Source organism: Cetorhinus maximus, chromosome 27 (genome assembly GCF_964194155.1).
Source record: "Cetorhinus maximus chromosome 27, sCetMax3.hap1.1, whole genome shotgun sequence".
NCBI lineage: Eukaryota > Metazoa > Chordata > Chondrichthyes > Lamniformes > Cetorhinidae > Cetorhinus > Cetorhinus maximus.
Genome location: NC_135905.1, coordinates 30,763,921 through 30,790,334, shown reverse-complemented (window position 1 = coordinate 30,790,334; position 26,414 = coordinate 30,763,921). Strand labels below are relative to the sequence as shown.

The 26,414-nt window shown below is 42.3% G+C and overlaps 1 protein-coding gene across 1 annotated transcript in view; it reads left to right on the top strand.

The window, feature by feature from the left end:
• Positions 1-8,527: 8,527 nt before the first annotated feature.
• Positions 8,528-26,414, top strand: part of ndst2a (N-deacetylase/N-sulfotransferase (heparan glucosaminyl) 2a) — a 494,353-nt gene continuing 476,466 nt past the window's right edge. The window contains exon 1 of the mRNA XM_078531006.1: positions 8,528-8,718. The gene's annotated coding sequence lies outside the window, so the exon portion shown is untranslated. The remainder of the gene's footprint in view (positions 8,719-26,414) is intronic.

Sequence of the window (26,414 nt, the reverse complement as noted above, 5' to 3'; positions counted from 1 at the left end):
GGTCCCTTTGGACATCAACACTTTCCAACCTCCCACCATTTAAGCAGCACTCTGCCTTTCTGTTTTTTTTCTACCAAAGTACATAACTTCACACTTATTCACATTATTTTTCATCTGCCATATTCTTGCCCATTCACTTACCCAGTCCAAATCTCCTTGATGCCTCCTAGTTTTGTATCATATGTATTCAAATCTCTGGAATGGGTCAGTAGTCATGGATATTATCCCTGTTTGCCTTCTCGGGTGGGAATGAAGGATCCCATGGTGCTATTTCAAAGAAGATAAAGGGAATTCTGCCTGGTGTCCCGGCCAACATTTATCCACCAACCAGCATCATTGAAACAGATTATCTGATCATTTTCACATTGCTGTTTGTAGCGAGGTTTTGTGTGCCAATTAGCTAACATAACCTCTAGAACCCTCTCTCCACAGTTGCTGCCAGACCTGCTGAGTTTTTCCAGCATTTTCTGTTTTTCTCCCTGCAACTCTCCTCATTTATTTAATCAAACTTTCAGTCACCTCCTCTCCTTCTTTTACTTCTTATCAATTTCCTCCCATCCCTCTGCATCTCTTTTTTGTGTAGGGCCTTTAGCTGTTTTGCTGCATAAAAGATGTAATATTAGCGCAAGTCATATTTTATGCGGCTTAATTATAGTTTGCTTGAATTGCTGTTACCATTTGCTAAAATTAGAGAAAATGGGAACTATATCACTCACACTGTGTGATTCCATTTCCGATGCCACATTGAACACTGAGCAGAAATGAAATGTCCAGATTCTGGCAGGATAAAGGAAGCAATCTTGAATGCTCTGAATCAAACTGAAGTAATTACCGTTTTAAAATAAAAACACAGAACACGTCATCATGAGTTCTTCACAGTTTTGACACTTTTGGAAATGATTGCAAAAGTCATTTTATGCTTTGCCATTTCAATTATATTCTTGACAACCATAAGTATCACTTAATTGTAAGATAATTCTGCAGTGATTGCAATATTGAGAGATAGGCTGTCTGTTACATTGCTCAAGAATTGCGTTGTTGCACAGGTGCTACTTATGTTTTTATGTACTGAACTAGGCAATAACTAAATGTCAAACATTTTATTTTTTTTATGAAATAGCAAACATTAAGTTAACAATGTCAATGGTAATCATATACGACGGGTATATTCCAGACCATTCTTTAGGGCGAATTTCATGAAGATCAACGTTTCAACATCTTGTGTTGGGGTCATAACAGAGTACGAAACTCCTTCACACTGCCCTCCCTGGCCATCTTTTTTCAGTTGTCTTTTGATGGTCTATCTACTGGTCATGGATTTGCCTCTCTCTTGGCCTTCCCCTTTACTTTGCATCTCAATTTCTATCTTGATTAATCTCATTCTAACCATTCTGTTCTTTTGCATGTTCAGTCTCAGAGTAATATTGCCTAATCTTCCCCTTATCCCTTGCCACAGCAACAAAATTGAAGCTTGCTCTTGCGAATTTCACTGCACATTGGGCACTGTCCAATTCTAAATTTATGCCTATACAATGCCAAATTTCGAATTGCATAAAAATCCTGTAAAAATAATTTTAAAATGCAAATTGGCAGCCAATGTGTTGCAAAACTCAGGTACATTACCCTACAGTCACAGTTTTATCAAAGTGGTAATACATCCAGTGAGCTGGGATCACATAATCACTAGTCTACAACTTGAATATTTCTGAAAAGAGAGACATATCTTTTCATCTTGCACTCATCAGGACAAATGCAAGATTGCCAAATTTCAAACAAGCACAATAATTTGTACTAAAGGAAAAAAGAGGGTTGATTGAATGACAAATTGAATCTGATTAGCTGAGGCATTTCCATGGAGAAAGCAACCAATCAGCACCTTTTTCTCCTTTAGTAAAAATTGTTGTGATCTTTTGAAATTTGACATTCTTGCATTTGTCCAGATGAGCACAAGATGAAAAGCTTCAGCAACATGTCTCTCTGTTCAGCAACATTCAATCTGTAAATGTATAATTGCTCTTTACTATGACCAGCATTTTATATTGATTGGGCGGGCTCAGCGGGAGAGGGCGGGGTCGGTCTTGGAGCTGAGTGCTGACTGTGCGGGTGGTGAGAGGAGGGAGAGTCGGGTCCAATGCCCTTTCATACATGTGTATGAAACAGAGCTTCAACTGAAGCACTTTTTAAAGAAATTATTAAAAACATTAAAAATTTAATGAAACATGTCTCCTCATGTGACTGTGTCACACGAGATGGGACATGTTTTTATTTTTCAAAAAAAGTTTTTATTCAATTTGTAAAAGTGTTAGGAAACCTTATCCCGCTCGTGGATGAGGTTTCCTAAAAAACGTAAAGGCCGCTTGGCCTTTTTGCCTGCCCACCGACTGTAAGGTTGGACGGGCAGTGTAAATTTGGAGTTAATTAGTATGTTAATGGCCTTAATAGGCCTTTCGATTATCGGCAGGCACACAGCTGACTCTGGCGCGCGCCCGCCGAATGAAATATCGCGAGACAGCACGATGACGCTGGGACACACGCTGGATGTCATCGCGCGTCACTTTACATTCCGGCGTGTCAGGCCCACCCCCGAATAGCGAATGTGAAATTCTGCCCTATATTTATTACACATATATCACCCACAGCAGCTCAAAGGGACAGATGTAAGGAAAAATGGTGAATGCTGAGAACCAAAACTAAAAATAGAAAATACTGGAAATGAACAGGTTAATCCACATCCGATTGAGAAAAGACATGCAAATATTTCAAATGAAACTTTACACCAGAATGGATGGAAAGTTCTGACTCAAGATGTGCTCTCTCATTCATTCTCAAAATGGCACTTCCTTTTCCCAGTTGAGGAGAAGAAAAGTTAAAGCCAATCATTTGCGAAACAGTTAAATGGTATAATAGGAAGGAGGGCAACCATAAGGTCATTTTACACAATTGAAAGAAGATGGGCTGAATGGCCAGCCTGTTTTGTGATCTGAGGACTGAGGTCGGCTTAGATTCGACTCTGTTGCAATGCAAAATGAACCTTTGTCACATCCCAGAGGTGCCAGCCTGCAATGTGAGTTCATATTAAGCTTTGAGGATTCAATTATAGGCTGTTTATATTGAATCCCTTTTGTCCTTACAAGATATTAAGATGAATTTAAGTTAATGAAGACTTTTCCCCCTGAAGCTATGATAAATGCAGCATTCAGTTTTGAAGTTTCAAATTAAGTTAAGTATAAAAATAGAACCAAAAAGTATTAAGCAAAATGAAACTAGGTCATTGAAGGGAGATGCAGATGCTTACAGGTTAAAGCATGTCGAGAGGATTCATTGCTGACATTGTTGGGTGGCCAAGGGTGAAGGATGTTACTAGTCACAATTATATATAATCACTATTTATGTCACTTTATTAATGTCATTGTTGCTTGTTCATAAACTACTATAAGTCCTTGAACATGCTGCCAGCTCCCAAATCTGTGCCATCTTTCCCAGAATCCCTCCAATTAGGTTTCCAACATGTCACAGTACCAAAATGGCTCTAATCAAAGTCAGAAATGATATTCTATGAGACTGTAACAAAGGTAAGCTAGCTCTGCTCATCCTTCTTGACCTGTCAGCAGCCTTTGACATAGTTGGCCACACCATCTTCCTCCAATGCCTCTCCACTTGTTCGGTGGGTGGGACTGTTCTCATCTGGTTCTGTTCTTATCTATTTAGCTGTAGCTAGAGAATCACATGCAACGACTTGTCTTCCTGCTCCCTGAGCCATTACCTTTGGTGCCCCTCAAGGATTGACCTTGTCCCCCTTCTGTTTCTCATCTACAAGCAGCCCCTTAGCAACGTCATCTGAAAATGCAGTGACAATTTAACACATGTACGCTATTGACACCCAGCTCTACCTCACCACCATCTCTCTCGACCCTTTCACTGTCTCTAAATTGTTGGACTGCTTTTCTGACATCCAGCACTATATGAGCAGAAAGTTCCTCCAACTAAATAATAAGGCTGAAGCCATTGTCTTTGATCCCTTCTACAAACCTTGTGCCTTAGCCACTGACTCAATCCCTCTCCCTGCCAGAGGCTGAACCAGTTGCTTACAATCTCAATGTTATATTTGATCCAAGATGATTTTCTGATCACATATCCATGGTGTCACTAAGACTGCCTATTTCTACCCCTGTAATTTTGCACAACCCTGCCTCTGCCTCAGCACATCTACTGCTGGACCCTCATCTATGCTTTTGTTCCCCCTGGGCTTAGCTATTCCAATGCCCCTATCCGACCTCCCACATTCCACCCAGACCTAGATTGACTCCCAGCTAAGCATCGGCTCGATATTAAAATTCTCATTTTCAAATCTTTCCAATTGTATTTCCACTTTCTGTCTCTATACTCTCCTCCAGCCACACAACCTTCCAAGATATCCTTGCTCAACTAATTCTTGCCTGTTGAGTGTCCCCAATTTTAATCACTCCATAATTGGCAGCGATGCCTTCAATTGCCTAGGTCCTGAAATTCTCTCCCTGTCAACATTGCTGTCTCTCCTACTTCCTTTATTACCCTCCTTAAAACCTACCTCGTCATCTGCTTTAATATTTTGAGGCTTGGTGTATTTCAGTTCTGTGAAGTTCTCTGGAACAATTTACATCATTAAAGATGCTATAGAAAGACAAGATGTTGCTGTTGTATCATGAATTAAAAATTAGCAATTTTTTTATTTAAAAAATATTGAATGCTGATTTTACAAAATGAACAAATATCATGTTTATTTTATCAGTAAGGCCCCTCCACTTATTTTTGCCAGTCCCAGAATCTAAACCATGGGGGCACAGTCTCAGGATAAAGAGCCAATCATTTAGGACTGAGCTGAGGAGAAATTACTTCACTCAAAGCGTTGTGAATCTTTAGAATTCTTTACCCTAAAGAGTGGTGGATGCTCCATCACTGAATGCATTTACAGTTGGGATAGACAAGAGTTTTGGTTTCTCAGGGATTCAAGAGATACGGGGAGTGGGCGGGAAAGTGCAGCTATGATTGAATTGAATGTCAGAGGAGGCTCCATAGGCCATACGGTCTACTCTTGCTCCTATTTCTTGTGTTGTTGTGTGTTCTCCTTAAATTGAAGGAAGGGGGAATGGCTTGTAGTTTGCTTTTGTACACACAGAACTACCAACATTGGTCTTTATCTTCCAGTACTGAAGGAGTGTTACACTGATGGAGGTGCCATCTTTCAGACACAGCATTAAGCTGAGGCCCTGTCTGCACTCTCAGGTGGGTGTAAAAGACCCTGTGGCAGCATTTCGGAGAATAGAAGGGGAGTTCTTCCCCATGTCTTGGCCTATATTTCTCCCTCAACTAATAACTCAAAAAGTAGGTTATGTTTGTGGGGACTTGCTGTGCACAAATTGGCTGCTGCGTTTTCAACAACACTTCAAGAGCATTTTACGGCATCCAGTGGTTGTGAAAGGTTCTATATAAATGCAAGTTTTTCTTTCTGTGATAGAGAACACTGGATGCCAAATTGAAAATAAATGAAACCCAACAGTGCAGTGAGGTGAGTTTGGGGTATCTGGTTGCACAGTTCTAATGTCACTGGAGTGGTAATCTAGCCCAGACTAATTTGCTGGGGGTACAGGTTCAAATCCTACCATGACAGCTGGTGGAATTTAAATTCAATTTATAAGAATCTGGAATTGAAAGCTAGTCTCAATAATGGTGACTATGAAACTAGAATCGATTGTTGTAAAAAAAAAACCCATCTGGTTCACTAACATCTTTTAGGGAAGGAAGTCTGCCATCCTTACTTGGTCTGGCCTATATGTGACTCCAGACCCACAGCAATGTGGTTGACTCTTAACTGCCCTCTGAAATGGTCTAGCAAGCCACACCATTCAAGGGCAATTAGGGATGGGCAACACACTCACATCCCATTAAAGAATAAAGGGAAAACAAGTTGAACAGTGAGATGCTCTGAACTTATCATTTTGCAGAAAGCCCCAGATTCCAACCCACATGTTTAGGATATTTCTGTGAAGCTGGCTGTTTAGTTCTCCTGCCACGTCCTGTGAGAAGTGCCTCCTATCTCCAGCTCAAAACAGACTAATAAAGGGGAAGTTGGTGACCAGAATTTTCTCATATCCCCTTTTGGAAGCCTGGATGGTACAGAGGTCATGTCCCCATATGACGAAAATGCAAAATGCGCAATTAAGAAAGAAGTTGCATTTATTTGTTAGTATCAAGTTTTCAACTATGAAACATAAGTTAGATCGGCATCCAATGCCCGATCCTAGTTGCCCTTAAGGGGGTGGTTGTGGGCCATCTTCTTGAACCACACTCTCACAATGCTGTTAGGTAGGGAGGTCCAAGATTTTGGCTCTGTGACAATATACAGCACCGCAGGGTGCCCTATAGCTTTTTAGAGCTGATAAATTGCTTTTTGAAGTATAGTCAGGGTGGAAACCAATTTGCACACAGCAAGATCCCACATTCAGCAATGAGATAAATGACCAAACAATCTGGTTCACTAATGTTGTTTGAGGGATAACGTTGGCCAGGATACCAAGAAAACTTCCCCACTCTTCTTCAAATAGTACCCTATGGAATGCTTTACTTCGGCTTGTGAGGTGAGACAGGTCATCGCTGACAGTGCAGCACTCCCTCAGGAGTTTCCTGTGAGTGTCAGCCTAGATTGAGAGAGCCAGTTTCTGGAGCTGGGACTCCCACCCACCACCACCTTCTGACTAGGAGGTGAGACTGTTGCTGACGGATATGGAAATGTGGGGTCAGGGCCAGGGGCAGCATGGAAGAGAAAAGTTACACCAATAGATGTGATTGAAATGAACTCAAATCACAGACTGATCACCTGCATTTGTGAAGGGGGCAGTAATTCCTTCTTGGGAACTTGCCAGATGGGACAACAAGGTGATGTTTATGGGTAAAGAGACCAAGTCTTGCATCCCACAAGAACTCACTTGTTAGTGAATATTCCGCACACCCCCATTTTTTTTATCAAATTTACAGATGCATCACCTGGAGATGAGTTTGGACGCTTTGTTTCGCTGTTCACCCACATTGCTGGTATTGCCCAATCCCGCCCAATTTCACAATCTGATCTGGAGCAACCAGGGCACAAGCTCTAACAGAGTCAGAGAAGCAGGAAAGGATACAGGAACCATCACCCTTTACATTGCTGAACTGATCAGGGAATGATCCCATCACTGGACAGAGTAAGAAGCCTGCAGGTCCGCTCGAGAACTGGATTTTAAACCCCTCCACGTATTGAGACTACATTTTTGCTCTCGTTTACAAGTGGATGCACTTTAGTTACTCCCAAATCATCATTTACCAGCCCTCATAGTCTATAAGCTTAAAAATATAAATGTCTATTGGGAAATATTGGCAAAACTATAATGTTCGAACATAGTCCGGAGATGAGAAACTTCAATGATGTAGATAGACTGGAGAAGTTGAGAATGTTCTCCTTGGAGACGAGAAGTTGAGCAGCGATTTGCTTCAAACTCATGAGGGGTCTGGACAGAGTAGGTGGAGAGAAACTGTTCCCACTGGTGGAAGGATTGTGAACCAGAGGCCATCGATTTAAGGTGATTATAGCAAAAGAAGCAATGGCAACATGAGGAAAAATGTTTTTCACTCAGCTAGTGGTTAGGATTCGGAATGCATTGCCTGACAGTGTGGTGGAGACAGGGTCAGTCAAAGCACTCAAAAGGAGGAACGTGCAGGGTTACGGGGAGAAAGATGACGAGTTGCTCTAGGTAAATGGCTCCTGCAGAGGGCTAGCAGACATGACAGGCTAGGCAGCCTCCTTCTGCGCTGGAACCATCCTATGATATTTACAAGCCCGGTGCTAGATGCTGCTTTAATCCGGGACGGACAGAGACTTTGATTCACCTTTGCTTTAACCCGGGACAGACAGGGTACATTCCCCCCGCCCGCTTTAACCCGGGACAGACAGGGTACATTCCCCCCCTGCTCTAACCCGGGACAGACAGGGTACATTCCCCCCCTGCTCTAACCCGGGACAGACAGGGTACATTCCCCCCCTGCTCTAACCCGGGACAGACAGGGTACATTCCCCCCCTGCTCTAACCCGGGACAGACAGGGTACATTCCCCCCCTGCTCTAACCCGGGACAGACAAGGTACATTCCCCCCCTGCTCTAACCCGGGACAGACAGGGTACATTCCCCGTGCTGCCCTCCTGGGCTCTGGCTGGTCCGCCTGCTGCAGCATTCTGATACACATCCGTGTGAGCCTACGATTCAGAGCCCGACCATCAGCCGCCGGGGGGGGGGGGTGGGATCTGGAAGACTCTTCCTACATCCCAGCAGAATACATCAGAGATCACCCCTTCCACTCAGCTCCCATTGGTGCTTGCAGATTATTCCCTCCATCCGAAGCTCTTGGCAGCCCACGTCTCTGATCTACTGTCCCTCCAACACTCTCTGCCTCATCATCCGAACCCCCCCCTCATTATTTGCTGGTGAATGGTCGGCGCCACGTCTGGCTTCAATGTAGCTATTCTCCGGCTATGGCGTCTTCCTGAAGCTGAGCAGGGCTTGCGGACCAGGCGCTGTTTACTCCGGCTGTTTAAAGATGATATATTGATGTTAAAGGAAGGCAGATCCGCTGCAATCTCCTCCTCGGTGGCCCGGACCCCTCTGCCGACTTGGACTGGCCAGAGCTGCAAGAAAAGGCGGGGAGGGGGCAGGTATGTTCAACGCTGAGGGCAGAAAAACTTAATGAGCAGAAATGCTGGTGTTGAAGTGGTTTCTTGCGCTGGGTTTTAATGTATCAACAGGCCCGGGTTACATTGTAACAGCTACAGATTGTATCCCCTGGACTGACTTTACATGGAGTTTAACAGCTGAATTTCAAACTGTGCAGGTTGCACTAGAAATTTTGCCCAGCGCTTAGATCAGTGAAATAAAGAGATATTTGCTCAGTAGAATAGACTAGAATGTAGGGGATTCTTTAAAAAAAAACTTTTTGCATCATCCCAGGCTTTAAAGCATCTTACGTTGGACAGTCAAACAGCATTTCTGCTTCTTGTTGATTTCAAAAGGCTTTTTTTTTGCCTCCCTGGTGATATTGACACAATGTGAGCCTTGTAAGTTTCGCCTGGCTCCGCTGTCCCCTTTCCCATAAACAAGCCCGCAAGAAACGCAGTGTAATTACCCTGAAATGTATCGTCTCCCCAGCATCATCATCATCATCAATGACAAAAGCTGCCTCGTGTGCTGGGGTGACTCTCTCCCTCTCTCTCCCTCTCTCTTTACTCCCGCAGCCTTCTCTGGGAAGGGGGGACTGGAAGCGGAGGGGGTATTCGCCGCTGAATCTCTTACTCAAAGGGTGAGCTTCTGCTATCAAAGCAGTAGTAAGTTCGGACCCGCATTCTCAGCAGAGATGCCTCTAGTTCCAGCAGCGGTGTATCTTATTCGCGAAAGGGGAAGCCGTTAAGCTTGATAAGCGCAGATCATTATCCGTTTGCCAAGAGAGTGTCTTTTTTGAGCCAGGCAGTTGATTGAAGACGTGTAAAGATTCTAACACAGGTTATTTCCGTTAACTTTATTTATTCAGAGCAGAACCATAAATATTCGTGCTATATTTAAAGTTTTTTGTCAAAAGTATATTAGTAGCCATCAGGGTTACAGTAATTATCGGGGCAATTTTAATGTTGCTTTCCGTTATGTGTTCACAAGGTTGGTTACATTGCAGTGGGCAGATTACATATTGTTAAATAACTGTGTGGTCTGTTAGAAGATAAACAAAACTCAGCTCCTTTTGTATGTCCATGTCCTATAGGTTCCTGAAAATATTGAAGTGTTTGAACATAGCATGTTTACAGATGATTCTTGCTTTTCCCTGGGACTTACACAGGTCGGGAGTAGAAATCTTTAAGCAAGACTTGCATTTATATAGCGCCTTTCAGTACCTCAGGCAACCCCGAAATGCTTTACTGGCAATCTCGTCCTTTTTGAAATGTGGCCACTGTTTTAAACCTGGCAGCCAATTTGTGTACAGCAAGCTCCCACAAGCAGCTATGTGATAATATCCACATAATCTGCTTTAGTGATGTTGGTTGGGGGATAAATACCGGCCAAGATATCAGTCACAGTTGAATGCAGCATTAGGTGGCAAAGTATCTCTCTCTCTCTTTATTTACTTAATTTTTTTCATAATAGTTTTATTCAGATTTCCACACTACATTTGGTTTCATTTTGTCTTTCAGTAAAAAGCTTCTGAAGATTTGGGGATGTTTAAGGGCATCATAACATACACCAGGAAGTTTCTTGCTAAACTAGATTTACTTTTTTGTGAAGTTGATAGACTGGAGCCCATATTACAATGACCTTGTTTAAGTTGGTCAACAGAAAAGGTCCATTAACTGCAGGAACATGCATGGCAATAGCAAACCGTGGCTCATGTTTTAGGCTGTGTTTAGCAGTAGCAGCATGGTCCTTGACATTATGCACCAGGTACAGTAACATCTCCCCATCACACTGATACAGAGTGGTATATGGTGCTTAATACAGTGGGAGGCTATTCAGCCCATAGTGTTGGTACTGTCTCTTTGAACAAGCTATCCAATTAGTCCCATTTCCCACCCACCCCCTGCTCTTTTCCTACCACCCTGCACATTTCTCCTTTTAAAGTATAAACAGAAGATGCTGGAAATACTCAGTAGGTCAGGCAGCATCTCCGGAGAGAAACAGAGCTAATGTTTCAGCTCAATGTTGACCTTTCATCAGAATTGAGGAAAGATAGAAAAGTAATAGGTTTTGAGCAAGTGAAAGGGGTTGTGGTGGTGGGGAGGGGGAGAACAACAGGGAAGATTTGTGATAGAGTGGAGGACAGAAGAGATTAAATGACAGGAGGTTTCTTGGTAATGGATAAAGCAAAGAAACAAAATGTATGTCCAGTTGAGGTGTGAATGGCTGGATAGCAGCTGTCCAAATGCAAAGTAAGGAAAGAAATAAGACAAGGTGGAGGCAGAGGTTATGATCTAAAATTGTTGATCTCAATGTTGAGTCCAGAAGGCTGTGGAGTGCCGAGTTGAAAGATGAGGCACTATTCCTTGAGCTTGTATTGAACTTCATTGGAACACTGCAGCAGGCCAAGGACAGAGAGGTCAGAGTGGGAGCAAGGTGGAGAATTAAGTAGACAAATGACAGGAAGCTCAGGGTCATGCTTGCAGAATGAATGAAGATGTTCCAGAAACACTCACCCAGTCTGCGTTTGGTCCCCCCAATGTAAAGGAGACCTTTTCGAGCATTTATCCAATTCCCTTTTCATGTTGCTATTGAATCTGCTTCCATAACACTTTCAGGTAGTGTGATCCTGATCAGAATAACTCACTGCAGAAAAATACTCAGCTCATTTCCCTTCTGGATTATTTGTGTCAATTATCTTAAATCTGTGTCCTCTGGTTACTGATCCTCCTGTGAGTGGAAACACTTCCTCACTATCAGTACCAGCAAAATATCTGTCTAAAACCTCCCCTTAATGTTATGGTATTTATCTGTTGGTAAGGAAAGACTTGTTAATCTCAGTGTAAGTGCATGCATGTACCATGTGTATATATAGAGTGTATCCTTTTGCATTTTTATGAAGTGATTTGAATTCAGCAGCATTAGCTGTCTGAAGATTGGTGTTTGCCATTGAGGCAGGACTCCAGAAGTAAAGGTAGTGATCTGCCTAAAGGGCAGGTCCTCTCCTCCGTTCTCCACACCGGTGCATTCCTTGTCAGTTGCTCGTAGAAACCTCCCATTTTCAATTTCAATGAGGAATATGACTATGGAAAAGAAGACATGGGGTGATTTCCTGTTGCCTTCTTCACGTGTGCTTAAAGGAAACACCAGTCAACTTCCTGAAGGATCCTGCAGCCACTGTCCCTCAAGGTTCTAGCTCTCCTGCCATCACCACTGAAAACTTCCAGGTTCCGCTGTTGACCATGGCTTTTAATCCAGAGCAGGGAGCCTTTACCTTGGCCTCCAGAAGCTTGAGCATGTAATTTAGGCTGATGACTTTTGTGCAATACTGAAGGAGTGTTGCATTTTCAAAGATGCTGACTTTCTGACATCTGTACGTAAAGGTGGGTGTTGAAGAAAAATGAGCATGTTCCGGCCAACATTCATATGTCAACCAACACTACCAAAATATGATGAATTGGTCATTCATCTCTCTGCTGTTTACAGAACTGTGTTACACTACACTTTGCATAAGTAGGTAGCTGCATTTGTTCTAATAACAATAGTGATTGCTCTTCAAAGTAGTTTGTTGTGAAGCGCTTTGGGGTCTTCTGAAAGGCACAATATAAATGGAAAGGTTTATCTTTAAAAAATGGCAAAAGTGTAGGTGTGCAAGAATTGGAATCACAGTGGGTATCAGTCCCCTGTGCTGTGGATGTGAGCTTCTGCTCATCTAGGTTATATTGGGAAATGTGCCTCTGTGGGGTGATACAAAAGTTGCATTTTGACGACATTGAGTTCACAACTGAATTTTACAATGACCATTGCACTTAGAGAACATGAAAAATAAAAGTCTCAGTAAGCCAGGTGGCCCTTTGAGCCTGTTCCACTTTTCAGTAAGATCATGGCTGATCTCCTGTTTCAACTACACCTTCCTACACTATCCCCATATCCCTTAATTCCTTTAATACCCAAAAATCTATGGCCTCTATCTTGAATATACTCAGTGTCTGAGCATCTCCAGCCTTCAGGGGTAGAGAAGGGTTTCCGCATTGAACGATATTTGCAGTGGGATTCAAACAGTGTTCTATTGCAATGTTCTTTAACCACCCGTTTTGAATATGCAATAAATATAGAAAATGCTGGATACACACAGTGGGTCATGCAGCATCTTGGGAGAGAGAAACAACTAATGTTTCAGGCTGATGACCTTTAATCAGTACTCATTGAATACAGAGTGCTATGGTTCAGAATGCATTATATATCCTTAAGTTGAAAAGGTAGGAGGCAGTCCTGTAGGTGGCCTTCTCCTCAATTGAAAATGAGGAATACAAATTTCCATACAAAAATTACCTTATGCTGGCCAATGCAGTTTGCTGTGCTAATCGCCTCTTGCATTTCTGTTTGTTAATGTGCATTAACAAGATGAAAAGAGCAGGATTGGGGAGTTTCCTTCACTGGAGAACTTGCTGCGATGCAGTTTTTGTGCATTAAAAAAACCCTTTTGCTTATTAAAATTACTTTTTACAATGTTAATTTATGATGCATCTTTGGCATAAGCAAGGCACTTCACAGACAAAACTGCCCTGTGAAAATCAGCTGTTATTTTGTTTATATGCAGTTTTTGAAATTTGCCAAGTACTAAAATGGAGTAAATGCAGGAGGTTTATGTAAAACTGCTACCTGCGCAAATATCCAGTTAAGTGGCCACAAGTAATGACTGCCGCATTTTATAACTTAGAAAACGACCCTTTTCTGTTAAAAGGTGTAGTAAATCGTCATTGGCCAGGACTTGTGATAAATGTGTCGCTGAAGGGGCAAAATAATTTCTAATTTGCTTTTTGTTCTGAATCTAAGGATTTTGTCACATAAAACTAACTTCAAATTGATTATGTATACCATAACTTAATGCAGTGGAACAAATTCAAATCATGGGTATTTTACTCACATCCAAAATCTTTTGAAAGTCTGTGGAGAAGTTAAACAGCCTGAATTTCTCAATGTTTTTTGCTTGAAAGTGACGTTCAGATCCCCAGGATCGTTTTGGAAAAGTAGCTCCTGATTCCTATTATGAGCAGTGTCTTGGCAGTAATTAATCAAGAGCTTTCACATTGTGTCCTAAATCACAGACACGTTGAACCGAAATCTGAGATTAGATTATAGCAACAAAATCACTTCCTACTTGTTGTGCTACTGTTCACAAATATAAATGGTTTTAATTTTAGTTTCCTGCTCCATGTACCAGCCATGAAGATTTTAGTTGGTGTGTTTGATGTCTTTGTATGGTACTGTAATATATGCATATATATTGTCAATTGTAACATTGTAGAGTTTGAATTATGCAGTCAATCACTGAGATCTTGTGTCAGTTATGCATACATTATCTCTACTACATCTCCCTCTCTTTCCCACTCAATCTCTCTCTCTCTCTCTCTGTCAGGCACAATGGGCCTGATTTTAACTCTGTGCACTTGAATGGCTTTTGAAAGAGTTAAAATGTCACTCATTGTAATATCTGTACAGAAGCTGGAATCCTCTGGTCCTTGCATTCTATCGTTCTGCGAGTATAGCTTCACTGCCCTCCTACAATGTGGTGCTTGTTCACAATGGCATTTAGAATTTCTGCAACGCTGTATTTTGTTTTCCATTTTGGAAAGTGCTGTGTTAAGAACGATATGCTAGGTGCACAAGCAAAATGTTGGCAGGAAACTCTGTAGAGTTTGAATAGATAATTTTTGTAGTGTTTGATAAGTGACTGGGAGCTTGAAGCTAAATTTGAGGCCTTTGATTGGTTTTCCACCGGTTCCTCGTGGGTATTCTATTACTTTTTGACCTGTTTGCATTTGATCAGATACTTAGTTAAAATAAACACTTATTTTTGCCCTACAGAAGTATGTCTTCTTGAGGTGTGACACCCTTGAAAGGAGTGATGAATTGGAAACCCACTATTTATCTCCTTTCTGTTTGAATATTGCTAAAAAGAGAGACATGTTGCTAAAGCTTTTCATCTTGCACTCGTCAAGACAAATGCAAGAATGTCAAAGTTCAAACAATATCAATTTATACTACAGGAGAAAAGGATACTGATTTGTTGACATGTACATCCCAACAATTGCCTGATTGAATCAAGCAGCATGTTACATTGGTTGGTTGAAATAGACAGAGCACAGACTATGCTCAACAGCCCAGGCTTACAAACCCCAAAACAAAACATCTGCTGTTAGATGCGATAGGGCAGCACTTGCTGAACAATCCTGAGAGTGCTAATAGCTACACTAACAACAAATTCAAGATAATCAGTTGAGCTCGTAATGTGGCTTATTTACACTTGCTCAAAGTGACATACACTTATAAACAGAGATCTGTTCTCTGCAAATATAAGGAATATGTTCAAGCCTTTCACCTTTTTTCAATTACCCAGGATCTTGAGGAGCCTGTAGTTCCCCATTGCTTTCTCCATGGCAATGCCTCAGCCAGTCAGAGTTGACTTGCCAACCAATCAGCACCCTTTCCTCCTGTAGTGTAAATTGTTGTGATCATTTGAAATTTGGCATTCTTGCATTTATCCTAATGAGTGCAAGATGAAAAGCTTTGACAATATGCTTCTCCTTCCAGTAATATTCAAATTCTTTCTGTTTGTCAAGTTAAATTTACTGGTTCATGTTCTCTGTCTCATTTTATATATGATATATAAGCTTAAATTTCATATTCATAAGACGTCAATAAATTACAACCAGCATGGATGGGAAGGAATGTACGGATCAAATGAAAGCCAGCTAGGAAGTTAAACCTCTGGTATTAATGACTAAAGCCGTATTTGTGATAAAAGATGTGGAGGGAACACTATACATGTGGCCAAAAGGTGCATGTGGAGAGCTGAGTGTGGTATAACTTTGGGTTTGTCTGCTATGCAGCATGCTCTGCAGTGTAGCACAAAGACAGCAGTAATTTGGGCTGATTGCTAAGTATGCATCTGTGTAGATTTGTGGAGATTTACTCCTTTTGGGAGCTGCAATGTGCTGTGAAAGTCAGATGACAAGTGATTGTTGATTTTTCCAACTTTCTCTTCAATTTAATTCCTGTCTCCTCTCCTGAATCACCCTGCTTGCAGCCAGGAGGCTGAGTTGTGCCAGTTCACAGATGCTCGCGTTTTCCCCTCACAGGAGAAATTGCCTGATGCCTAATAATCTCGCTAGGGTCACTAATGGATTACCAGCTAAATAGAAGCTGTCCAACTCCGGACTTATTTTAATGCATGGGTGAAATGATTAAAATATAAATTAGCACAGGGCGCTGGAAATTGGAGGTCTCTAATATATTTATGCAATTAAAAATGTTTCAACCTCACAGCTCCCATTATTAGTTTTCATTTTTAACCTTTTCAAAATGAAGATTTTTTAAAAAATTCAGGGCTGTACAGTGATTACCATGGGCTCCTTTTGCAATCTTTTGTTCATATTTTCTTGAATTTGTGTCGCGCGCTCTCTCGCTCTCGCTCTCACTCTCCATAACCAAGTATCATTTCTTCCCATCCTCTTGTACAATCATACATCAAAGGAGGAGGCCCTTCAGCCTATTATGCCTTTGCTATTAGTCCCACAGCACTGCTCTTTCCTTTTTGAATCGATATCTAATTCCCTTCAGAGAGTTACTATTGAATCTGCTTTTGCCACCCTTTCAGGGCATGTATTTCAGAGGATAACCATTTGCATTTCCCTACAGTTTCTTCTGCCAGTCACCTTAAACCTGTGCCCCCCTGGCTGCCAGCCTTCCTGTCAGCGTAAACAATTCATCCCTAATCTTGAATGCCTGTTATTAAATGCACGTTTTAGCACCCTCGCCTTTGAATCAGAGGGTTGTGGGTTCATGTCCCACTCCTGGAAAACAAGAACTGTGATTGTACTCAAAAGAGTTGCAATCTGTGACTGTTGATAACTCGAAAGAGTTTTAGTGATGGCACAGCTGGGTGTGGAGAATCTCCTGACACAGGATCTGTAACCAGAAACTGTAATTATGTAGCTTTTGTAAAATTAGCTTTTATTCTGCTAATTCAGAGAAGGGATTTACTAGTTTTCGTTTTGGTCACATGTACCAGATGGCCCAGTGAGGCAACCATTTTGCTCTAGCTTTTGACACTCAGTCTCCTGCACTACTCATTACTAATATATGGTTAGCAGAAGTTAATACTGTTGGCTACTTTAAAGATGTGTTTTGAGGACTCCTTTCATTAAAACTTCCCTTGACCTTGTTAATGTTGCAATCCTTCACAATGAAGTGCATGCTCGAGTTGTAAGTGAGAGCAGCTATTACTAATTGAGTAAAGTTTAGGGCATTATTCTTAAGTATATACAAGAACTGGTTTCCACCAGGGAAAGGGAAGGAAAAGGGCTCTCAGGCTTATTCACAAAACCCAATGTTAAAGAAAGACTGACTCCAAATTCCCCCTTTACTCAGTGAATGAACAGCGAATTATAGTTTTCTTTTAAATATTCCCACTTCATGGTTGATTATTAGAAAAACAAAGTTTCCTCCCTTCTCCCTGCCCCTGACCCAGCATTAACAGGTTCTGCATCCAGCGGTGTTTGTTCACCAGAACAACTGAACTATACCCTGGATTCCTGGTGAGATCGTGCCATTCTGGGAATCTCTATAGGTATGCTTTTTCCAATATCGAACATAAGAAATAGGTGCCGGAGCAGGGCATGCCGGAGGAGGGCGTGCCAGAGGAGGGCGTGCCGGAGGAGGGCGCGCCGGAGGAGGGCGTGCCGGAGGAGGGCGTGCCGGAGGAGGGCGTGCCGGAGGAGGGCGTGCCGGAGGAGGGTGCGCCGGAGGAGGGCGCGCCGGAAGAGGGCACGCCGGAGGAGGGCGCGGCGGAGGATGGCGCGCTGGAGGATGGCGCGCCGGAGCAGGGCGCGCCGGAGGAGGGCGCGCCAGAGGATGGCGCGCCGGAGCAGGGCGTACAGGAGGAGGGCGCGCCGGAGGAGGGCGCGCCGGAGGAGGGCGCGCCGGAAGAGGGCGCGCCGGAGGAGGGCGCGGCGGAGGATGGCGCGCCAGAGGATGGCGCGCCGGAGCAGGGCGCGCCGGAAGAGGGCGCGCCGGAGGAGGGCGCGCCGGAGGAGGGCGCGCCGGAGGAGGGCGCGCCGGAGCAGGGCGCGCCGGAGGAGGGCGCGCCGGAGGAGGGTGTGCCGGAGCAGGGCGCGCCGGAGGAGGCTATGCCAGTCAGTAAGATCATGGCTGAACTTCTACCTTCAACTTAATTTTCCTGCCCTATCCCCATAATCATTAGACTTTTGGGCACTTGGAGAATCTATCGATTTTATCTTGAATTTACTCAACGACTGAATATCCACAATGTCTGGGCCAGAGAATTCCAAAGATTCATAACCCTCTGAGTGAAGAAATTTTTCACCTTAGTCTCAAATGGCTGAGACCTTTGTCTGAGACTGTGACCATTAGCTCTAGACTGTTTTCTAGGTGAAATAGCTTCTTGGCATCTATCCTCTCGAGCCTGTGAAAATTTGTTTCAATGAAATCCCCCCCTCGTTCTTCTAAACTTTACAGAATATAGGCCCATCCACTCAATAACCATAATTAAGACCCCAAAGTAATTTAATTCACTTAACTACAAAGCCTCAGATTGTCCTAAAGTGCGCTGATCTTGGGTGGGACGAACGCTAGCATTTAATTTGGCTTCAGTCAGCAAGGAATCCCACTGCCTATTGGAGTACATTATGTACAGAAGGAATGAACAGAATTGGATTCAGCCCTCCAGAGTTCAATAGCAGCCCTCTTAATGCGCAGTGTGTGATCTTTCACATGAAGCTCAATCACTTGGGAGTGATATCTGAGTAGCTCTAAGAGTTGGCCTCTTCAGTAGAGGAGTGGAGAAAGTAGGAAGTGGGGGGCTGGATAATGAAGATCTCCAAGTCTCCCATTCCTGGCACCTCCTGTATGTGCCTCTCGAGCCCAGGAAGTGTGGAACTTCTGTGAACATTAGCAACCTCTTTGCATTATCAGTATAAGGAAAACCCTTGCTGTGGGTGTTTGCATGTGTGCTTTTTCAGTTTTGTGGTTTTTGTGGCTTTTTGTCTAAACAAGCAGCTTCCTGACAGCTAGTGGGGCATACAAAATGCACTAGCTTGGCATCAACATTGCTGGAGTACTGCAACCACTTGATAACCTGTAATGGCAATGACAAGCCTCTGCTCCTGGCAATGTGGTTACTTTTGACTGACAGCTTTGGAACCTTTGGGGGAGGGTGGAGTCATTGGACTTGAAGCAGAATTGTGCAGAGTCCGTACCATGTTCTGTTCTGGACTGCACGATTCACAATGGGCAACTTCAGATTTGAGACTGCTGGCTTGAGTGAGCTGAGACATTCTTTGGTGGAATGTTATTAACTGCATGTTCCTGCTTCACTGAACTCTTTTGTTTATATTGAAACAAATACCTGAACTGAATTGGTTGAAGTGACTGTCCTTGTCTTATACTGGAATACCTTACAACAATAAAACATGCATTTGTGTAGCACCTTTTGACATGGTAAAACATTCCAAGGCACTTTGCGTTATCAGACAAAATCTGACGTCCAGCCACATGAGGTGATATAAGGCTAGACGACCAAAAGATTGGTTGAAGTGGTAGATTTTAAGGTGTGTCTTCAAGGCGGAGAGGTTTAGGGAGGAAATTCCAGAGCTGAGGGCCTGAGACTGTAAAAGATCTACCTGAATTGTACAGGTTCATGCTAGTGAAGTATGTGCTATAATATTGTTGACTACACTGTTACCTCTGCTTCGTGTGAATTCCTAATGCCACAGAAACTATTGACTGGGAGTTTACATGGAGCCAGTTGGGGCTTAATTTGATTTACCTTAATTTACAAAAAAGACTGTGGCTACCCAAGTGTTTTTGTGAAGTACCATACCTGCACTTTAGAATAACAGGAATTTTGGGGTTTTTTGGGGTGAGTTTGGGGATGGATTCTGGGCAAGAATGCACCTTTACTGTTAATATTCTAAATATTATCAGTATTATAAATCCCATGCACCTTTTGTTTAAAGGGTTGCCAACCCTCCAGGATTGGCCAGGAATTGAAGATCAGTCTCTAGGACCCTGCTCTGTGCGACCCTGGAGAAAAATCATTGGGACATTAAAAAAAATATTATTTTTTTGTTATTCTCTTTGAATATTTCTCTTTACAAGATATAAATGTATTGAAAATGGTGGGGGGGAAAAAATTCTCCAAGTCACTTATCATCCTGGCCTAGATATTTATTGATGTTGATTTGCTATCTTTGGAGTTCCATACCTAATAAGCATTGAGTAGCACATGAATCCTCTAGTATAAGGATCTGGCACATACAGGGTTAATGTGAGACTGAGTACAGTATTGCCCACACATTGATGTAAGGCGGCACATGACCCAGACCCAGGGGTCAGCGTGGTGTTGGGCAGACATGTATAAAGACCTAAGTATGGTGATAGCTCCTAACCTGCACCCTTTACTGCACATGGGTAACTAGTTCTACTTGTTAACATAGACTTAGTTATCCTACTGAAAACTACAAAGACTTCTTTAAGAGACAACGTTCTGTAGCCAACACCCTCCAAACAAATATGAGGCCTTCAGCATTGCTGGTGGCACCAGGATCGCTGCACTTTAAGAAGTGCCAAGGATCTCTGAGCACCATAATTAGCAGGATTGAAAACCACAAATCACAATATTCGAAAACTACCCAACAAAACAGTATGTTTTAAGCAAATTCAGACTTCAGAAAAGGAATAGATAATTAAATTGTTTTTTTTTAATTGTTCACTTTTTTAATTCCATACAATCCAGCAGAAAAATACAGTTTAGAACAAACAGATAGGAACATAAATAATTTACAGCAAATTAGAACTTGCCCATAAAATTGCCAAGCCCTTGGTCTTGAGAATCAATCCTTTCTTGGGGCTGGGCATTGCAGTTAGCTGCAAGCTTGCTGTCAGTCAGCCTCTTGGACAGCACATCAGAATGTATGTGATTTTATTCATCTTTGTGTCCTGCCCTGTCCGCTCAGAATCCTACCCACTGCTGGTTTACTTGCTGCTTTGGCCTGTTGTGGTTTTTATTCCTGGCCCACATTGACCTGCTTTGGCCAGACTGCTCAAGTGGAGGGTAAGTGCTATTTGTATCTAGCTGATCCAAACTGTCTGTTTTTATTGTTGTAAGCTGTCTGTGCACTTGTATATAGTTCAAAAACAGTATGTTCTCTGACTTAGACTGAGGAATGCCACACACGACTGTTCCATATTACAGTCAATTTGAGAAATGCCTTCAAAGTTTCAGATTGATTCCTGAACTTGGAACTTTGAAATTAACGTACAAATTTGTAGTTTCAGACTGACTAAGGAAATCTGCTTTTTCCTTTGCATAACATGTTTACTTTTTCGGATTCTGATTGCAATGCTCTTCTAGTTCAGTGTAATTGAAAGTACTCATTTTCAACCACAATTGTACCATAGCCTTTGAAGTAAAAGTAACATTTCTTATTGCCTTTTTTTTGGCTTGTGGAAACTGTATGGTGTCAATCAATGGGGTCCTTTCAAAGGTAATGGGAGAAGATTCTCAAAGTAACCTAATCTACATTTGGAAAAAGAGGGGTAATTAGAATAATTTGGCTGTTAAAGCAGCAATTTTAAAAAGTAGGGTTTGATTTCTGACTTGGTGTCTCTATGTGAAAAATTATACCAGTGCTACTTAATTCCCTTATTAAGCTCCTGTCTTCACTGTGGAAATTACATTTGAGCTGGAAGATGTTTGGTTGAGTATGTTCCTTTGTATTTCACTAGGTGTATAGTTTTATTTCTTTATAGTATCTATATGTGTATACCATGTAAGATATATACGATGTCTGTAGGGAGTGGCGAGTGCATGATGTGTCTAAAAGCCGATTGGCTCAAACATAACCTCATTTTTCTACTTCTAATGGTTCATCACTGATGGCCCAGGAGTTTCCTTGAAGCTGTTTGTGCTCCATTGTCGGATAGGATTCCCGCCGCACTTCTGCTGAAGTTATGTCAGCACAGCGGGAACAGCCCCAAGAGCATACCCCCCGACATTCTGTGTATCTGCCTCTTAACAGCTGCAGAACCTGAGGACCCTTCCTAAATTGCCTGTGAGCCAAGCAGCGAGTAGCTAAGTATTCTGTGTTTCTATACTCTTCTCAAGCTACTGACCTCAAGACGTCCCTAATCAGATGTGTTTTCTCCAACCTCTATAATAAATTAGAGCTGTATTGTTGGGCAGTGCAGTTGATCAGAAATGAGTGTAATTACTGCAATACTTGTGTAATTTGTACATCCAGCAGTGGGTCACGTTTCAGACAGTGGGGGCTGTCAGTATATGAGGCATAGTCAGTATTATAGAAAACCTTGAGATGACTTGAACTCTAGTGCAGCACTAGGCAGTTTGGGTAACTGTCTGAAAGGTGAGATGTTATGGTTAAGAATTTGTCTTCCTGTTCATGGAAACAATTTTTCTCAATGTCAACAACTGGGTGCAGTGTGTGGGTGTCGGAAGATGACAGTGCCTTTGCCAAAATCTTCCGCTGTTTCCCATCTTCCATTATTCTCTATCTTCCTATATTTTCTTTCTTTATCTCCTCTTTACCTTCCAATAGTCTCTATCTTATCTTTAGCTCCCAGTATTCTCTGTCTTCCTGGCGGCAGGTTAAAGAAAGTTGCAACCTTGCTCTTCCCTTAAAATGTATATTGAAATTTTAAAACAATCTTCTGCTGTTTTCTTCTCTCCCTCTTGAAGATGTTGCTACCAGTTTCTCACCCACACATCCATTATTTATTTCTGAGCTGTGAGCAGGCTGGTATTAGGACAGTGGGCAATTCTGAGGTTGTCCTATGACCAAACAGGTGGGACTTGGCCAGGGTCACTAGGCAATGAGCTAGAGCAGGGTCCACAGCTGTTTTATCACATCCCTACCCAGAGTGCCTGCTGTGGTAGTGAAAGGCACTATATAAATGCAAGTTTTTTTCCCTTTAGTGATGATGAGGTCAGCTAGTACAATAGTTTTGATTCATGGGGGAGTGGCACCAGTACTGGGGAAAGAGGGAGCTGTGTCATTGGGATGAATATCGCCTGAATATCCTGGCGAGTCAGATCTAGAGTGCTTTTAAACTGAATAGTGGGTGGGAGGTGTTGGAGGTGTTGGAGGGTGAGTGGGTTCATGAGAGGGGAGGTTTAGAAAGTTAAAGAGAAAGGACGAGCCAATAGTGCAGGGTAACAAAATGGGTAATGGTAAGCAGAGTGTGACAGGAAGGGACAGAGTGTACAAACATACAAATGCACCACAAATATGGTCAGTGTAGGGGAAAGTGCCTTTAAACTGAAAGAGGGGGTGGAGGGTTCAGATGGAGGGAGGTTTAGAAACCCAAAGATAAAAGTTGAGACAGTAGGAAAATATATATTGATGTGGGAAAAGACAAGCTGTCTGAGACAGGAAGGGACAGAGATTTTGACAGTAATACTGCACAGAGAGTAAGGTCCATGCAGGGAATGGTAGTAAAAAAAAAAAATAAAATTGAAGTCACTTAACCTGGATGCACGTAACATCTGCAATAAGCTAGATGAACTAGCGTCACAAATAGAGATGAATGGTTTAGATGTAATTGCCATTACAGAAGCATGGTTACAAGGTGACCAAGGTTAGGAAATAAATATTTTGAAAAGACAGGCAGAATGGAAAAAGAGTAAGGGTAGCCCTGATAGTAAAGGATGACCTAAGGACATTAGTGAGAAAGGATCTTGGCTCAGAAAATCAGGAAGTAGAATCAGTATGGGTGTATCAGATTAGGAATAGCAAGGGTCGAGAAATGCTGGTGGGAGTAGTTTACAGGGCCCCTAACAGTAGTCATAGCATTGGACAGAGAATTAAACAACAAATTATTGGAGCTTGTAACAAAGGCAATGTAATAGTTTTGGTGGACTTTAATCTTCATAGAGACTGGGCCAATCACATTCGCAAAAGTGGTCTGGAAGATGAGTTTGTAGAATGCTTTTGTGACAGTTTCCTAGAGCAATATGTTGTGGAACCAACTAGGGATAAAGCTACTTTAGATCTACTATTGTGAAATGAGGCAGAGTTAATTAGTAATGTCATCATTGAAGATCCACTGGGAAAGAGCGATCATTATACGATTTAAATCCACATTTAAATTTGAAGGCAACATATTCCAATCGCAAACAAAAATCTTAAACAAAGCCAGTTACACAAGTGTGAGGGGAGAGATGGCTAAAGTTGTTTGGGAAAGTTGAATAAAGGTATGGCGATAAATAAACCATGGGAAATGTTTAAAGAACCATTGGAATGTTTGTTTGTTGAATATTTTGAATTGAGAAAGATCCATCCATGGCGCATTAAGAAGGTTAAGGATAGTATTAGATTGAAGGAAGAGGCTTATAATGTTGCAAGGAATAGTAGTAAGGCTGAGAATTGGAACTGGTTTAGAAACCAGCAAAGGGCCATCAAAAAGTTGAAAAGGAAAAAAGTAGAATGAGAGTAAACTAGCCAGGCATATAAATAAAGATTGTAAGAGCTTATGCAAGTAAATAAAAAGGAAGAGAATAGTTAGTGAACATTGGTCCCTTAGAAGCAAAGATAGGAGAAATTATCAGGGAGAATGAGGAAGTGGCAGAGACATTGAACAAATATTTTGTGTGTCTCCTCACAGTAGAAGACACAAGTTACATACTAGAAATAGAGGGTAACCTAGAGGATAATAAGAGTGAGGGAATTAAGGTAATTAATATCAGCAGAGAAGTAGTACTGGACAAGCTCAAAAAATCCCAGCATCTAATGGCCTACACCCTAGGGCAGTGCTTTCCAAACGTTTTCTTGGTGTGACTCCATTTTAATGCCCCTGACCTAATGTGAACCCAGAGTGAAAAATTTGAGGGGGCTACGAGAATTGTTGAGAAGGGGTTGGGAGGGGTGTGTTTGAGCATAGTAGGAAATGTAGGGTCATTCTTTAAAAAATGAACACCAGGCATTTTTTTGCAGCAGCCATCAGGCCTCAGAGATCTGTCCGTTAGGCCATGCCCACCATTAGAAAGAGGGGCAAGAATTTAGAAGCTTTGCAGCTGTTAACATTCAGTCTGAACTACAGCTGCTATTGCTACCTTGGAGCTCGTGACCCCAAAACCTTCTTGCGTACCCCCACTGAGTGTCATGACCCACAGTTTTGAAAACCCAGACCTGAGGTTCTAAGAGATAGCTGCAGAGATTGTGGATGCACAGGCTGTTATTTTCCAAAATACCCTAGATTTTGGAACAGTCCCAGCAGATTGGAAGTTAGCAAATTAACACTGCTATTCGAGAAAGCAGGGAGAGAGAAAATATGGAACAACAGGTCAGTTAGCCTGACATCAATCATCGGGAAAGTGCTGGCATTTATTATTAAGCAATTCTTAATGCACTTAGAAAAGCATAGTATGATTAAAACAAATCAACGAAAGGGAAATCCTGTTTGACAAATTTATTAGAGTTTTTTGATGCAACTATTAGGGTAGATAAAGGGGAACCAGTAGATGTAGTATACTTGGATTTCCAAAAGGCATTCAATAAGGCACCGCACAAAAGGTTAATACATAAGATTAGGCTCATGGTGTTGGGGAGTGATATATTCGCATGGATAGAGGACTAGTTAACGGACAGGAAGCAGACAGTAGGAATAATTGGAACATTTTCAAGTTGGTAGCCTGTGACTCATGGAGTACAGCAAGGATCAATGCTGGGCCTCAGCTATTTACAATTTATGGGCTGAATTTTTCCCCCCTATATTAGTGATAAAGATGAAAAGACAGAGTATCTTAAGTTTGTTGAGGATACAAAACTAGGTGAGAATCCAAGCTATGAGGAGGACTCAGAGACTGTGAAGAGACACAAACAGGTTAAGTAAGTGAGCAACAAATGGCAAATGGAGTTGAATGTGGGAAAATGTGAGGTTATTCGCTTTGGTCGTAAGAATAGAAAAGCAGAATCTTTTTTAAAAGGTGTTCAGAGGAACTTTTGTGTTTCTTGTATGAGTACACCCAATGTTAGCATGCAGATACAACAAGCAATTGGGAAAACAAATGGCATGTTCACCTTTATTGCAAGGGGATTGGAGGACAAGAATAAGAAGTCTTACTGCAATTGGGCTTTGGTGGGGGGGGGAGAAAGAGAGAACACACCTGGAGTACTGTGTGCAGTTTTGGCCTCCATATTAAAGGAAGGACAGACTTGCATTGGAGGCGGTACAGTGAATATTCACTAAATTGGTCCCTCGGATGAGAGGCTGAGTAAATTGGGTCTATATCCTCTGTGGTTTAGAAGCATGGGAGGTGATCTCATTGAAACATTCAAGATTCTGAAGGGGCTTGACAGGGTAGACACTGAGACGTTGTTTCTTCTGACTGGGGAATCGAGAACAAGGGGACATAGTCTCAGGATAAGGGGCTGATCATTTAGGACTGAGACGAGGAGAAATTTCTTCACTTGGAATTTTTGAAGTTCTCTACCACAGAGGGTTGTGGCTGAGATAGACAGGCCTTTGGTCTCTGAGGGAATCGAGGGATATGGGGAAGGGGCGGGAAAGTGGAGTTTAAGCCTAAGATCAGCCATGTTCATATTGAATGGTGGAGCAGGCTCTATGGGCCATATGGTCTACTCCTGCTCCTATT